General features: G+C 40.7%; 1 protein-coding gene across 2 annotated transcripts in view; it reads right to left on the bottom strand.

Annotated features, from left to right (window-relative positions):
• Positions 1-13212, bottom strand: part of chl1b (cell adhesion molecule L1-like b) — a 68932-nt gene extending 55720 nt beyond the window's left edge. The window contains exons 1-2 of one of the 2 annotated variants that reach the window (XM_028576690.1): positions 13146-13212; positions 12657-12813 (exon numbers count right to left, since the gene is read on the bottom strand). The gene's annotated coding sequence lies outside the window, so the exon portion shown is untranslated. Of the gene's footprint in view, positions 1-12656; positions 13071-13145 lie in introns of those variants that run through there. The other variant, XM_028576692.1, reaches the window with a different exon arrangement.
• Between the last annotated feature and the right edge of the window lie 216 nt (positions 13213-13428).

Raw genomic sequence — 13428 nt, 5'->3', positions numbered from 1 at the left:
TTTAATGCAATATCTACATAGCCCATTATCAGGAACCATTCATCCAATGTTCCAAAGGCACATTCTGTTTACTAATCTGATATCATTTTAAAAGGCTAACTGAGAAAAATTGAAGAACCCTTTTGCAATTATGTAAGCACATAATGTAATCTGAAAACTGCTGCCCTGGTTAAAAAAACAATGCAACTGACCTCAGCTGGTATTCTCTCTGTAATGGAGTGGAATGAAAATTTCTAAGTGACCCCAAACTTTTGACCGGTAGTGTATGTGCGCCTGCTCTACCCACTGAGCCAACACGGCCACATAACGTGTGAAATTTTAACATTTTTTGAGTGACAACATCAACGTGAATGAGGTGTCTAAATAGTACAGATTTTTCTCAAGTGTTGTTATAGCTGACACAGTGTGTAAAGAAAAAGTGCAAACAGCATCCCTGAAGTAATTTACATCTCCCCAATGCAGCAGGTCAAAATACCACTGCTGTGATTGCTGTAAAAAAATCCTCCTCTCTTCACTGTGATGCTAACATGCCTCTGTCAACGTACAAACTGAGCATCAGTCTCTCTTTGTGAAGTTAAGACACACTCCCACACACACTGGAAAGAAGTCTCACTGTCTTTGAATAGTTCTTTACACTCTGGTCGTGCAGTGAATAGGAAGGAAGGATCTTGTTTACTTCATTACTGAGATAGCTGAAACCAACCCAAAAGGAGGAGCAGCTTTGGTCTAAACAGGGTTGAAAAATGAGTGCTGTGTAAACGGGAAGAAAAGAGTGTCCACTGTTGCAAAATCTGCATGAAGGTTCTTTGAGAGCCAGCAAAGTATGTCCATGCTCACTGGAAGGAATGCAGTCTGTTCTTTTATGAACAGAGGAAGTGTCTGCCAGAGGACTGCCCTTCATAGAAAGGCACAATGTGCAGGGTTAATAGCAGTGCTTCTGGCACACTTTCGACCCCAGCTAAAATCCCATCTCACACTGCAGGTGGTAAAGAAAAAGAGGGGCTCAAGTATTAACGGGCCCCCGTGTGTTAGTACTGACATTCGACACGGAACAACGGAAGAAGACCTGCCAGTAACCTTCAAACTCTCCACACCTCCTCCACTGAACGCCCAGGAAGACGCAAAGCCATCTGTTACGTTGGTTTGGCTGCAAATGGGGAACCAGGGACTGCTCAGTGCTCAGGGATATGATCCAAATGTTTCAACAGCAGGTGAGTTACATGACACAGTAGAGCCCAGGGGCCTATACAGCACCAGTTCAACAAGAAGACAAGAATACGCGCCCTGCGGGAATCAGACTTGTGGACAGACTTTCATGAGGGCATGTTGGCCAGTGCTTCGCCCACTTCACACTCTGAACAGGGTAGTCACAAATCATGACACGGGGTGAAAACTGTGGCTCAGCTGGGGCAAGTGGTTGTTAGAAAGGGATTACTGAGGTGTAAAATGGTATAAAAACAGTAGGTATGAATTTGTTATCTGTAGCGGAGGGAAGGCGCACGTGAATTCATCAGCTGTCAGAAAACTGACAGACCTCGAGGCTAATGGTGTCAATTATATATGCTTTCTGAGGTGATCCCTGCAAACATCCTGTGTCAACCTGTCATCCCATGAGCACCATGGCCCCCTAAATTATCATGACCCCTGCAGAGCTGGCAGGCTCTTGTTTGACTATTTTTGTAAGATGGATAAATCACTGGAGTGACATCAACATGACTTGAAAGGGAGTTTGAGTAATAGCTATATTTTTCAAGTGAAAACATACGCTAAACAGGTCTTATTCTCCTTTAGTGCCGCTGGAGCTACAGGGGATATTGAGACCCATTTTAGCATAGGACTACATATAAAAAGGTGTGAGAATGTCAGTCTGCATTACAATTCAATCTGCAATAGAGTGTCAAAAGAGCCCCAGACTGTTTGCAACAACACTGTTGGGGTATTTACTTTAGTTCTAGAAATGTGCGTAAAATGTTCAAAGTTCATAGTAACACCATTCTGTATGTTCTCTCCTACGCGACAACATATTTTTCCTTAACTACAATTAATTCATAAGAAAATCCATCACGCATGATGACGCAAAAATATAATCTGCTGTTTTGAGAGACTTTGTGAGGCACAAGTGGTCTGTGGCTGGTGTGTGGCTATACTAGAGCAGTGAGCACACTATGGAACAAAGTTAGACTACAATTTCAATGAATAATAGCTCTGCTTCTGTTATCATACTTGTGGCAGCAGCGAGAGAATTAGAGGCAAAGCCACCGACAAAACTCTGTCACTCTCTCAAGAAAATAAATCACGGCGGCATGAAGTCAATTTAAATGCAAATGTCAAGGTTTAAGACAACAAGCTGCCTACACTAGCGTATCTCAAGGTGTTGCGGTGCTGAAGTTGAATTGTACAACAGAGGACCCCCCCCCCAACGTCCCTACCGAGAAGATGACACACGGCCTCTAGCTAGTGACACACCACAGGAAACTGGAAGGGTCAGCGGAAAGCCACAGAGAAGTGAGAATCCATCCAGACAAGAACGCCTGTGTTGTCCGTCACATGAAGACTGATGGGAGCATTTCCAGGCTGAAACTCAGGATATCAAAGTAGGATTTCTCTAGGATCACCTCTATTGATCTGTTTTTGTTTCTCAAAGCCATTGATCCAAGGCTTTAAGCCATTTCAAATTGGCAAAGCTCTCACACTGAAATAGTGTGAGATTTGTTCATACTGTACACACACTTAGGATTTTTTGGATAGAGCTATATTTTTTTTGGCTTAGACCAATGTGGATTTTGTTTTAACCTGAACCAGGGCCTGAACTACTGCAGAATGTAGTAAACCCAAACCAGATTTAATCCATATTCTTAAAATAGCCTACAGATGTCTGCTGTTTTGCCATTTTATTCTCTCTGCTGAGGATCAGCCTGTCCTCTTCCTATTTGTTCTTTAAGCATAAAATAATGTGCATATTCAGACAATACAATTGCAAACCTAGATAATAGGATTCTACATTGATGAATGTACACACACAAGCCAAAGGAACGTATTACTGTGCTGCAGGGCACTATTTTTATCTATAAAGTCCTTTCAATATCTGCATGATTAATCTGAAACAAACATATGTTTCTTTGCCCAAACATAACTGCAATCTTCCAGCATAGAAAATTAGCATTTGGCTGTTAATCATGCATTGCCTCTGTGACAGACTGTATTTGTCTTTCTGTTCTGGAGAAAACACATAATTCGTACAACACAACTAAATGTTTTCTTACACTTGGGCTCATGGCAGAGCCTGCAGCAGTATTTATGTAAAGGAATAAGGCATAGATGCTATATCAAGAAGAACCTTTAAAGACTTGTAGAAGGAACTTTGGGTCAGTCTAACAGTGAAACTATTTTACTACTGTAATCTATTTTCTACTATACTACAACAAACAAAGCCAATATGCAACATTTAGAAAAGCTAACAAAGTAAATGCATACTGCAATCTATGTACTACTGTACACTAGCCCCTAAAAAGGAGTGCAAAGCTGTGTTACAGCGTTTACAAGCTGTTTCTAAAAGGAAAATAATTCCAATTACAGTGGATGGCATTTCATAATGAGCACTACACTTAGTATTAGCCTTACTCTCGTGATTGTCTTAAGGAAAGACTGCATTACACTGATTACCTAATGCAATTAAATAGTATTTACCCCTACCACAGCCCTCTTGTGTGTTTGAATAAGCAGTTCGTCAGTTTGTGACAAAAATGCTTAGTAATTTAGCACCATCGCTTTTTTCTTGAAGCCTCAACAATAATAATTAACTTAACCAGAATAAAACCCTGTAACTGGTCTCATTTTACCGTTAAAACCATCCCCTGATACTCATTAGAACTACACTGTACACCGCAGAAAATGTTACAAGGTGAGATCGTTTGCAATCTGATATGAGGCCATAAAAACGTGCTCTGCAAGTATTCTCGGTTTTACCAAAAAGGTCTGGAGCTGTAAAAGTAATGAGGTCAAGAAGTTCTGTAGTTCATAGCTGGTGGTCTGCGGGTCACACTTGTAAAAATGGAGAGTGGAGCTCCCTCAAGCTGATGAATTAATTTGGATTCGTACCAGCTTGGCAAGATTCTTTCACTCAACATTTGCTGTATCTAGGGGTGAGTACATTAAGAAATAGACATGCTGAGTTCTGGCTCTTTGAAGAAGAACCTAAAGGACGACTGCAAGGACTTTTACAAAACTATCGCAACATTAAAAATTGAATATTTTAGTTATGATGAAATGAATTAAGTCCACATAAAAGACAAACACATAAAAAGGGCTGCTATGTCCTTGGAGCAAAATACTAAAATGGTGTACCTAATGGCCAATAACAGAACAAGGCTTTAGGACCAGGCTATCTCTTTTTAAGTTTGATATTGTGAATAAAAGGTCTGTTAAATCTTGTATCCCCATTAGGATGAAAAAGCAATTTGTTCTCTGCACATCCTCGCTATTATCGGACCTAAATGACAATTTGGTACAAATGAATCAATGCAACAGAAAACTAAAAAAAGGATTATCATACTTACTCATGTGTTAGCCCACTTAGAGAATTGACCACTAAGAAACACATCCTCTTAGTTTCATGATTCTAACCATGCTTGATCTGCTCTCTAATCTTCCATTTGGAGGATAGTGCTGTGCTTGACTCCGGGCCTCACTGGACCAGTAAACAGCCTCTTACTATGCAGAGCAGAAACCAGGCTCGCATGTTCACACCAACTCAACACACATGGAGCTGTACTGGCTTGGGGCTCCCAGCAGTCCACTTACAGTACCCAACAGAGCCCAACACGGTGTAATGAGGTCCACGGGGAGTTTCTGGACATAGAGCACTGCTGCCCTCACTGCATACCCTGTCACACTGACACATATTACTCACCTACTTCCAGACAGACTGCTACAGCACTTAAGGGATACATTATCTCACATAAATTATCAAGTAAACATTTGTTCAGTACCACATCACATTGTTTGACGTGATTTTTTTCTGACTATGCGAAAAGAATGTAGGGTTTTGTGTGAAATTTTGAAACTATACTTGTCAGTGATTTTCTAAAGTTTGTACTATGAGGTTTCAGTAAATAGAGAGCAGAATGAGCTGCCTGACTGTAATTGATCTTTTTTACAGCAGACCTTTTGGAATGTCATTACAGGGGAAGCACACGTGTAAATAATAACATTAATAGTCCCCAGATGATCTACCGACGTTCCTGATCCCCTGACTTTTTCTCTAGCACCACTATGAGGTTCTTATTTGTGTGAAATGTCTCAGAAAAAATAAAATTTTAGGGGTTCCTTTTTAAAACGGCACCATCAGGTCAACAGTTTCACTCGTCCAATACTTTGGTTTATGACCAAATACCTGCATAACTTATGGCATTTGCTAGTGCTAGTGTTGAACATGGTAAACATTATACCCGCAAAACACAAAATTGTCAGCATTGTCATTGTTGAGCTTAAAGCTAGCGTGGCTGTGGCTTGTTTTCCTACAGAGTCCTTTTTTCTATTTAAGAAGCCAATTTCTTAAATACATACAGAAGAAAAATCCGCCATCAAATAACTTTGCATAGTTAAAATGCGGTCTAAAATTAGCAAACGAATGACTTATATCAGGAAATACTTATTAAAGATTAAGTATTTCAATGTTTTTGATACTATTTTGGTCTAACCTAAAAGTATTATGATTCCATGACAGTGGCACCATCATAACAAAGAAAGGCAATTTTTAAAGGGCAACTAGTGCTACGTTTACACGTGGCCGGCTATTTTCATAAACGGACATTTCAACCTCTCCGTTTTCAAAAATAACATCGTGCACAGCTTTCAGTTTTCAGAAAAGTGTTTATTTACATGTACCCGTGTAAATCATGGTACATATGCCGTCAAGAGCATGCCAAACATGTAGGTGGCGGTGGAACGAGAAGCTCAAGCCCACGTTAGCCAATCAGAATCCCGAAAATAGCAACAGCAACGAATCACTTCCTCTCTCTTCTCTTCCTCACTTCCTCGGCTGCCTAAACCTCCGTTTGTCTCAGGTTACGTGCAAACGAAGATTTCCAAAATCTCCACTCTGGCCGGAGTTTTTAGAAAGAATCGTTTTCAGAGGCAAATTCTCCGTTTGCGTGTAAACGAAGGGCACAAACGAAGGGAAATGTCTCCATTTTTCTAAATAACCACGTACGTGTAAACGGGGTATAGATGAATATATAAAGATGTAAATCCATATAGTTATGCGTGCAAATTGTGTTTTATGTATTAACAAAATATCTTGCGTGGAAATAAATCAATTCAAGAATTTTGAGAATCAACTGCTGCTCTGTTTTATAAGATTGTAAATTGAATGAGGTTTTGCACTGCTATTTGGACAAAACAAGCAATTTGGGATGTGGGAAACCGTGATGGACATTCCATTAAATTAACTTGCAAATATGGCACATCATGGCACCATAGTAAGAGGCGTGTTTTCTGTCCCGGTACGTCCTCTGTGTCCCCTGCCTGTCACATGTGTCCTCCTTCGTCCTCGGTGCCCTTCACTTCCAGGTCCCAGGGGTCCCCTTGCAACCTTATCCAAGCAGCCATACACAATACCCTTCATGGGACACAAAGCCAATGATACCGCGCTCCTCTGTTCCATTCTCTACATTTGTCACTTTTATTCCTACGTTCTTTGTTCGCCTTACCTCTGTATGCATGAGTTATCCCAAATTGAGCCAGCAATTGAAATGGAAATCATCCCTGTATCCCGGCAGTGACTTAAGGGCAATAACTTCTGACTCTTTGAGGCATAGATGTCATGTTTGTTGTTCCTTGGAGAATCTTATGGTTGTGTTCCCTTTTTCACCAAGGTTTTTACCATAAACATTGAATTTAGATGATATGTACCCTGTGATTCAATAACAGTTTTATAAATCTGAGCGGGCATGCAAGAATGGGAACGATACAATTGGAAAATGAGTTTGAAGCTGACAGCAATGCACAGTGGGGTTACAATTCTTCTCATAAAAACACAATTGGTTCTCTTCGATGGTTATGGTTTTCACGTGTGCATAATCTAATTTGATTAATTAAACATACAAATTACAATATTAAACCTGTATGATGCAGAATAGCATTACATATCACTGTCTTTGCGTTGAATACAATAGAGGATGAAACATTCCAATGGAAAACCCATTCACAAACAGCCTGGAGGAAAGGATAATTACACAAGTGGAGAATGTGTGTTAAATGTTGTCACATGGACATAATAATAATGAAGCACGACATGTACACAGACACACAAGGCACTATGGAAGACGTGGAAAAAAAAAAAAATGTTACTGATTAATTGTCCATGCAGTGCGAGAAGCCATTGATCATGTTCACCCAGTGGCCTTGATGATGCAGTGGCCTGTTAAATAAGAAATAAACCTTGATTCTGATGATCAGCACCTCTTATCTTAGCAACTCCTCCCCTCCTCCATCCCCCATCAGAGGCTGCACGGAGGGAATCATTTCCAACACTCTCTCACTATCTCTCCTCTGAACGCAGTCACAGGTATCATCAAAAAAAATCTGGTGAATAAATATGCAAACTGCCAGAGAGCAGGCAACTAAATGAATATTTCATGTAACCAAACACGTTTCCAGAACATACTGGCTATAATGTGCCTTTCTAGCTGTCATCGGTGACAAACATGAAAGAGGAGGGCTCAGGTACGCCGGCGCTGCAGCACTCTCAACTCTGCCTGCAGCACAGGGAGCATAAGTCTGTAATTGCGTGTAGGGCTGGAGCCTGAGCTGAACCTCAATTATGGCCTGGGTACTTGCTAGGCTCCACACCTTCTCGCCCCGTCTGCCAGCCACTCCGGGAAACACACTCTTAACATCTAATCAACACCGCCTTGTGTCAGTGCTTTGTTTGTAATTATTACAGTTTAGGTTTACACTTCATATCCACGGATCAGCATATTACACAGCTGTAAGATAAACTATTCCTAAAAAAAAATCATTGTTTTTTCATTACCACCAGCAAGACTTCAAGGTAGGGTGAGAACAAGGAAGCTTAAATGGACAATTCATCTAAAACAGCATTTCATTCCTGCTCACTGTTGTTAGACTGCTTTTTCCTAATCTCTAAAAGCCATCTGATACTCCAGATTCCATCTGACAGATAAAATTAGAGCCTGAAATTACATTGCTTATGCCGATAAGAGATGCATCTACTACAGACCGTGCACAGATAAGACGCAGATGAACGTTTTAGAGTGGTTTAAATGCACAAATTTGCAGATAGAATGTATAAGAAAATACATGTTCCAGTCTTTCCTCGCTCAACAATGCCCCCACGTATCACTGAGGCTGGGAGCCTCGGCCACACTGAATCCTGATACATCTTTGTCTCTCTGCACTGTTAAAGTCCAGGTGTACACAGCGCTGGCAAAAAGAAAGGGCTCTCAGTGTCACCCTTTCTCCTTTTTACTCTCAACCTCTACCTCTCTTGTGTACACAAGACGAGAGACTGCACAGATACTGTAAGTGCATATGTATGTTGCATGGCAAACACACACCTATACAGATAAAACAACTTTCACATCTTCAATGCACTTCCCGCCTCTGAACATATTAACAGTTTGTGATGTTTTAGTCTATATCCACGACCTTCCACTTCCGTGATTGCTCCGTTGGCGCCGAAAATTTCGCAGTATGGCCTTCTTTTTGTCCGGATGTCCCGTTACCTTACGCTTTCTTTGTGTTGGAATTTCAAACTGCAGTCCTATTTATGAGGACTATGGTTAACAGCTCCTCAGATCACTGCAGGGTAAATCCAGACAGCTAGCTAGACTATCTGTCCAATCAACTTTTGAAGGTACACGTTCCACCAAAACAAGTTCCTTCCCGAGGCTATTTTCAGCCACAGCACATGACGATTGTGATTGGTTTAAAGACATGCCAACAAACCAGAGCACGTTTCTCTCTATTCCCAGAATGCTGTGTGGACTAGCCAGACCCTCCTCCGCAGTGCTGTGGAAAAAGGTCTGGCAATGCGAGACAAGTGATGCTTGTGCAGGAGATAAACACTACACAGCAAGGTGTGTTTGTATCACTCGTCTGTGTGACTGAGTTTCAATATGTGTGCTAGTACTAAAAGTCCAGAATGCTGCAGCTTCTCTGCATTGGCTCTTTATCCATGTTAGAACAGACTTCAAGGTGCTTTTTGATGATGTAGAAAACTGTAAATGGGCAAGCACCTTCATACCGGTCTGATCACCTTAAACCTTATACTCCATCCCCTGCTCTCCGCTCTCAGAATACAGGGCTCCTGTCTGTCCCCAAGTCAGCACACTGCAGGGCCATTTCCTCCCAAAATTCAAAAGACATCAGACAATTTGACTCCGTTGACACATTCCAAACTTTAAACTCATCTTTTCGCATTAACTTTCAGTTAGTTGATTATTTTTTGATTACTTCAGGCCTGTAACCATGGTTCAATGTTTGTCCTGCCGACCAGAATAAACTTTCTGAAACCCACAGCATCTGTCTAAACCTCTGTTTGTTTGTGTCCCACAAGCTCTATGCTCGCTCTCTCTCTCTCTCTTTCTCTTCTCCCTCTGTCTTTCCTAATTGTTCTTTGTTTTCATTCAGGCTTCTCCGTCCAGGGACCTCTCTCTCTCTCTCTCTCTCTCTCTCTCTCTCTCTCTCCTCTCTCTCTCTCTCTCTCTCTGTCTCTCGTCAGTCAGTTTGACAACAACTATGTTCCTCCACATACTTCCAGATCCACATTCTTCACATGTATACAATCTATCTATAATGTCAAACTATATCTACGTATATGTCTATCTATGTCGTCATCCTGATTGTCCATTCTGTACTTTCACTATGTTGGTCTGTTCTATACGCACATCTATTGCATGTCTGTCTGTCCTCCTCAGTTGCTCTTCTGGAGATTTCTTCCATTTTTTTGCTCTCTATTTTTCTCAGTTTTTGGGGAACTTTTTCCTTATCCGAATCAAGTCTTAGGATAGAGGGTGTCATATGCCGTTCAGTTTGTAAAGCCCCTTGAGGCAAATTTGTGATATTGGGCTATATGAATAAAATTTACTTCACTAAAAAGTTACAGTTGCTGTAACTCTGTGTTTCTCAACATATGAGCTGATATTTGTTAGTAGCGGAGTATGGCAGCCATTAATATGTGAAGAATGAGTTCTTCTGCAGCTACAAAGGATGCTCTGTTTCCTGCATTTTGTAATCTAAATGATTAAAAGGATGAAAAAGGTCCATGAAATGCGTCAGGTCAGAGCTGCATATTAAGTGGTGAGAGGGCTGGCTGACATGGACCGGCTGGGAGATGGTCGACACTTTGCTTGTCCAATTACTGGCTCTCGCTCAAATTGTTTGGTGAGAAGCATTCGACCTACTTCTGGACACAAAGCACCACTGCCCTGAATACAGAGAGGCTGGGGACCACGTGTGATGACAAGTGCCATTAGAGGCTCTTGTCTTTGGCCTAGAAATAAAATTCAGCCAACTTACCTGATATGGGCTAATTCTGGCTATGAATACTGGAGACCTGTGACTTTGCCTGATGGGATGAACAGGGGACAACGCGAATAGGACCTCCTCTTCCTAAAGAGCAGTTTGAGATGATTACATTTGCTAATGGCAGTCTGACCTTCAGAAGGTCTTTGCGTTTAGCATTAGGAAACAGCTGGATCATTATTAGGAGTAGCAGCACTACTAGTTCTAGTTCTGTTAGGAGTGACAGTGGGAGGGTGTTTACCACAATCTTCATTTTTGGAAAATGTACCACAAACTGTGCTACAGACAATATAGGTCAATATGATTGTGTTGTGAACAACAAAAGAAAAGCATCAAAAGAAATACAAATATTAAATTATGGGTAAACTATAAAAGATTTCTCTGTTTCCTGGGATTCCCTCAAAGGCATAATCTATAACGAGACAATAAACAACAACACTGAGGAAAACAGCATTTGAATTTACAGCACTTCCAAACACGGTGTGAAAAATTTGCATACCTTGTAAATATTCATAGTGAGGGAATCACTATGTTAACCATGTGAGATATATATCTGGTTTTTAAATGCAACACATCACGCACACAAGCCTGATGCACAACTGTTCCACCCACATCCCTATCAATTACCAAAGCTATAGGTAACCACAACCTCAATCTTCTGATTTAAATGTCACCATAATGTGGTTTTAATCGCACTCATTGACGCCTCATCACTCATTCTAATCTTGTCATGCATGCTTTCCACTTGTGCAACAGAAATGCATGTAATGAAGAGCAATTTCCTCAAGTGTAGGGATTAAAGAAAGAGGATGTAGTTTGTGAAAACAACTGTTTTTTTTTTCTTCTCTAAAATGTAATGTTAGTGCTTTGTCAGCTAAGATGAAAAAATAACCTTTCATAGACTTTCAGTGCAGTTTCCAATGCCACTTTGCTTTTTAAAATTCAACTTGAAAATGCATTTCGTGCAGAAAATACGTGCGAATGCTGAAGAGCTAAGTGGCTAAAGCTAAACTTGATTAATAGCTTAAATCCGTAAGAAGAAGGTGAAGTAGTGAGAATAGTTGGAAAAGTATGAATGGTTGTAATTAATATGAATTTCATTCAAAAAGTTGAATAACACCACTTATGTATAATATATATATATATATATATATATATATATATATATATATATATATATATATAATAATAATAATCAGCATTCACACAATAATATGTCTACTGTACATTACAATCTGGGTACAATTTATTACTGTAGTTCAACCATCAGCAGGGCTTCTACACAGATGTCTTTTTGTGCATGTTCCTACCAAACAGAACTATCCCTGTGCCTGTCACATCAATGCAAGATGAAATGTAGGCTAAGCGTTTATTGCCAATGGAGAATGGATAATGCTATTCACCACATTTGATGACAAGGTATGATTCAGTTCTGCGGTTCAGTATTTAGCATGCCAGCCAGTGACAAGCCGGCTGACAACATCCCTGTGTAACGGGCAGTGTAGTGGTAAAATACGGATGACAGGGTGTGATTATTATCAGACATCACAGGCAAGTCATATAAATAAGGACAAAAAATGAACTATGTTCTCAGAGTGACATTAATTCATACTTATCAACTCTAGCAGCCTACCCTTGCATCAAGTAGCCTAGTTTAATTAATTTAAAATGGTCCGAAAGCTGAAGAATTTTCTGTGAAAAAGTGGAAGAATTGTGCCTCTGCAAAGTGTGTTTAAACCTGGTTATGCTAGGTTAGCCCTCCACTGGTTCATCTCCCACATCACTGGTTATGACTAAACTGTAGCTAAGTCTACGCAGTTATTATTCCACTCATGAAAAACTGAAGACAGCCTATTATAATAGCAGTCGTGACTTACACTTACCTTTACGTAAATTCCCTCTTTTTTCAATTTGAATTTTTCAACCACCTGCCATGAGTAGCCTAACAATATGTCCGTACAGGTGCCTTCTCAAGTGAGAGCTCCGTGTTCAAAGCCAGCTCAAATTTGTAACAAGTGCCACAACTAGCAGGGAGAAAATGTGAAAAAAATATACTCTCTCTTTTTTTTCTCAGGCGAAATGAAAACACAGAAATTGTGAAAACTCACCTTCAGGTGCAACTCATGTCGTGGCAGCCGTTCAGAAAAGTTGAATTTTCTCCACCGCTGGAAGAGAGGGAGGTTTCACCGCCGCTTCGCCTCGCAGTTGGTCTGTACCGGAGTACCTCCCTCCTCCCTTGGATGCTACTATCACTCCCCCCCGCCTCTGTAAGAAAAAGTAATAGCGTTTTTTTTTTCCTCCTCCTCCTCCACAAAGACAGACTCAAAGAAAAGAAGGGACCCTATCGCAGTCAATAGGTTTTACAAAACCCCATGGCAACGCAGAAAAACCGTGAGCAACTTCCCCGCCTTGTGACCGGGTTAAAGCGCTCCCCTGCCCCCTAAACAGTGACATTATTCCCGAGCTTCAGAATGAGCAGGTTTTAGTGGGAGGATCAGGCGGAGGACAGGGGAGTACCAAACGGCTCGTATGTGGATGAGACGAAATAGTAATTCTGGGAGTGAATTTGAGATAGGCTACTTGCTGATGTTCATTACCTTCCTTTGTGTAGCACCTAATATTGTGTAGCCTAATATCCCTATTGGAGTAGGCCTATATAGTTATTTATTTATTAGTTTTGGTTAAAGTTACATATTGAATTTCAATTAATTATATTTAATAGCCCATTTAGGTTTTATTAAAATGTATTTATTTTACCAGTAAAAGTCGGCCAAAGCACTATCCTGTCTCGTAAGCAGGGGCGCAACTACCCAGTGTCAGAGGGGACACTCCTCCCCCCCCCAACCCACAAAAAAAAACAGTATATGTACAGTATGTCAA

This window comes from Perca flavescens, chromosome 4 (assembly GCF_004354835.1).
Source record: "Perca flavescens isolate YP-PL-M2 chromosome 4, PFLA_1.0, whole genome shotgun sequence".
Lineage (NCBI taxonomy): Eukaryota > Metazoa > Chordata > Actinopteri > Perciformes > Percidae > Perca > Perca flavescens.
This window is presented reverse-complemented; position numbering and strand designations above follow the sequence as displayed.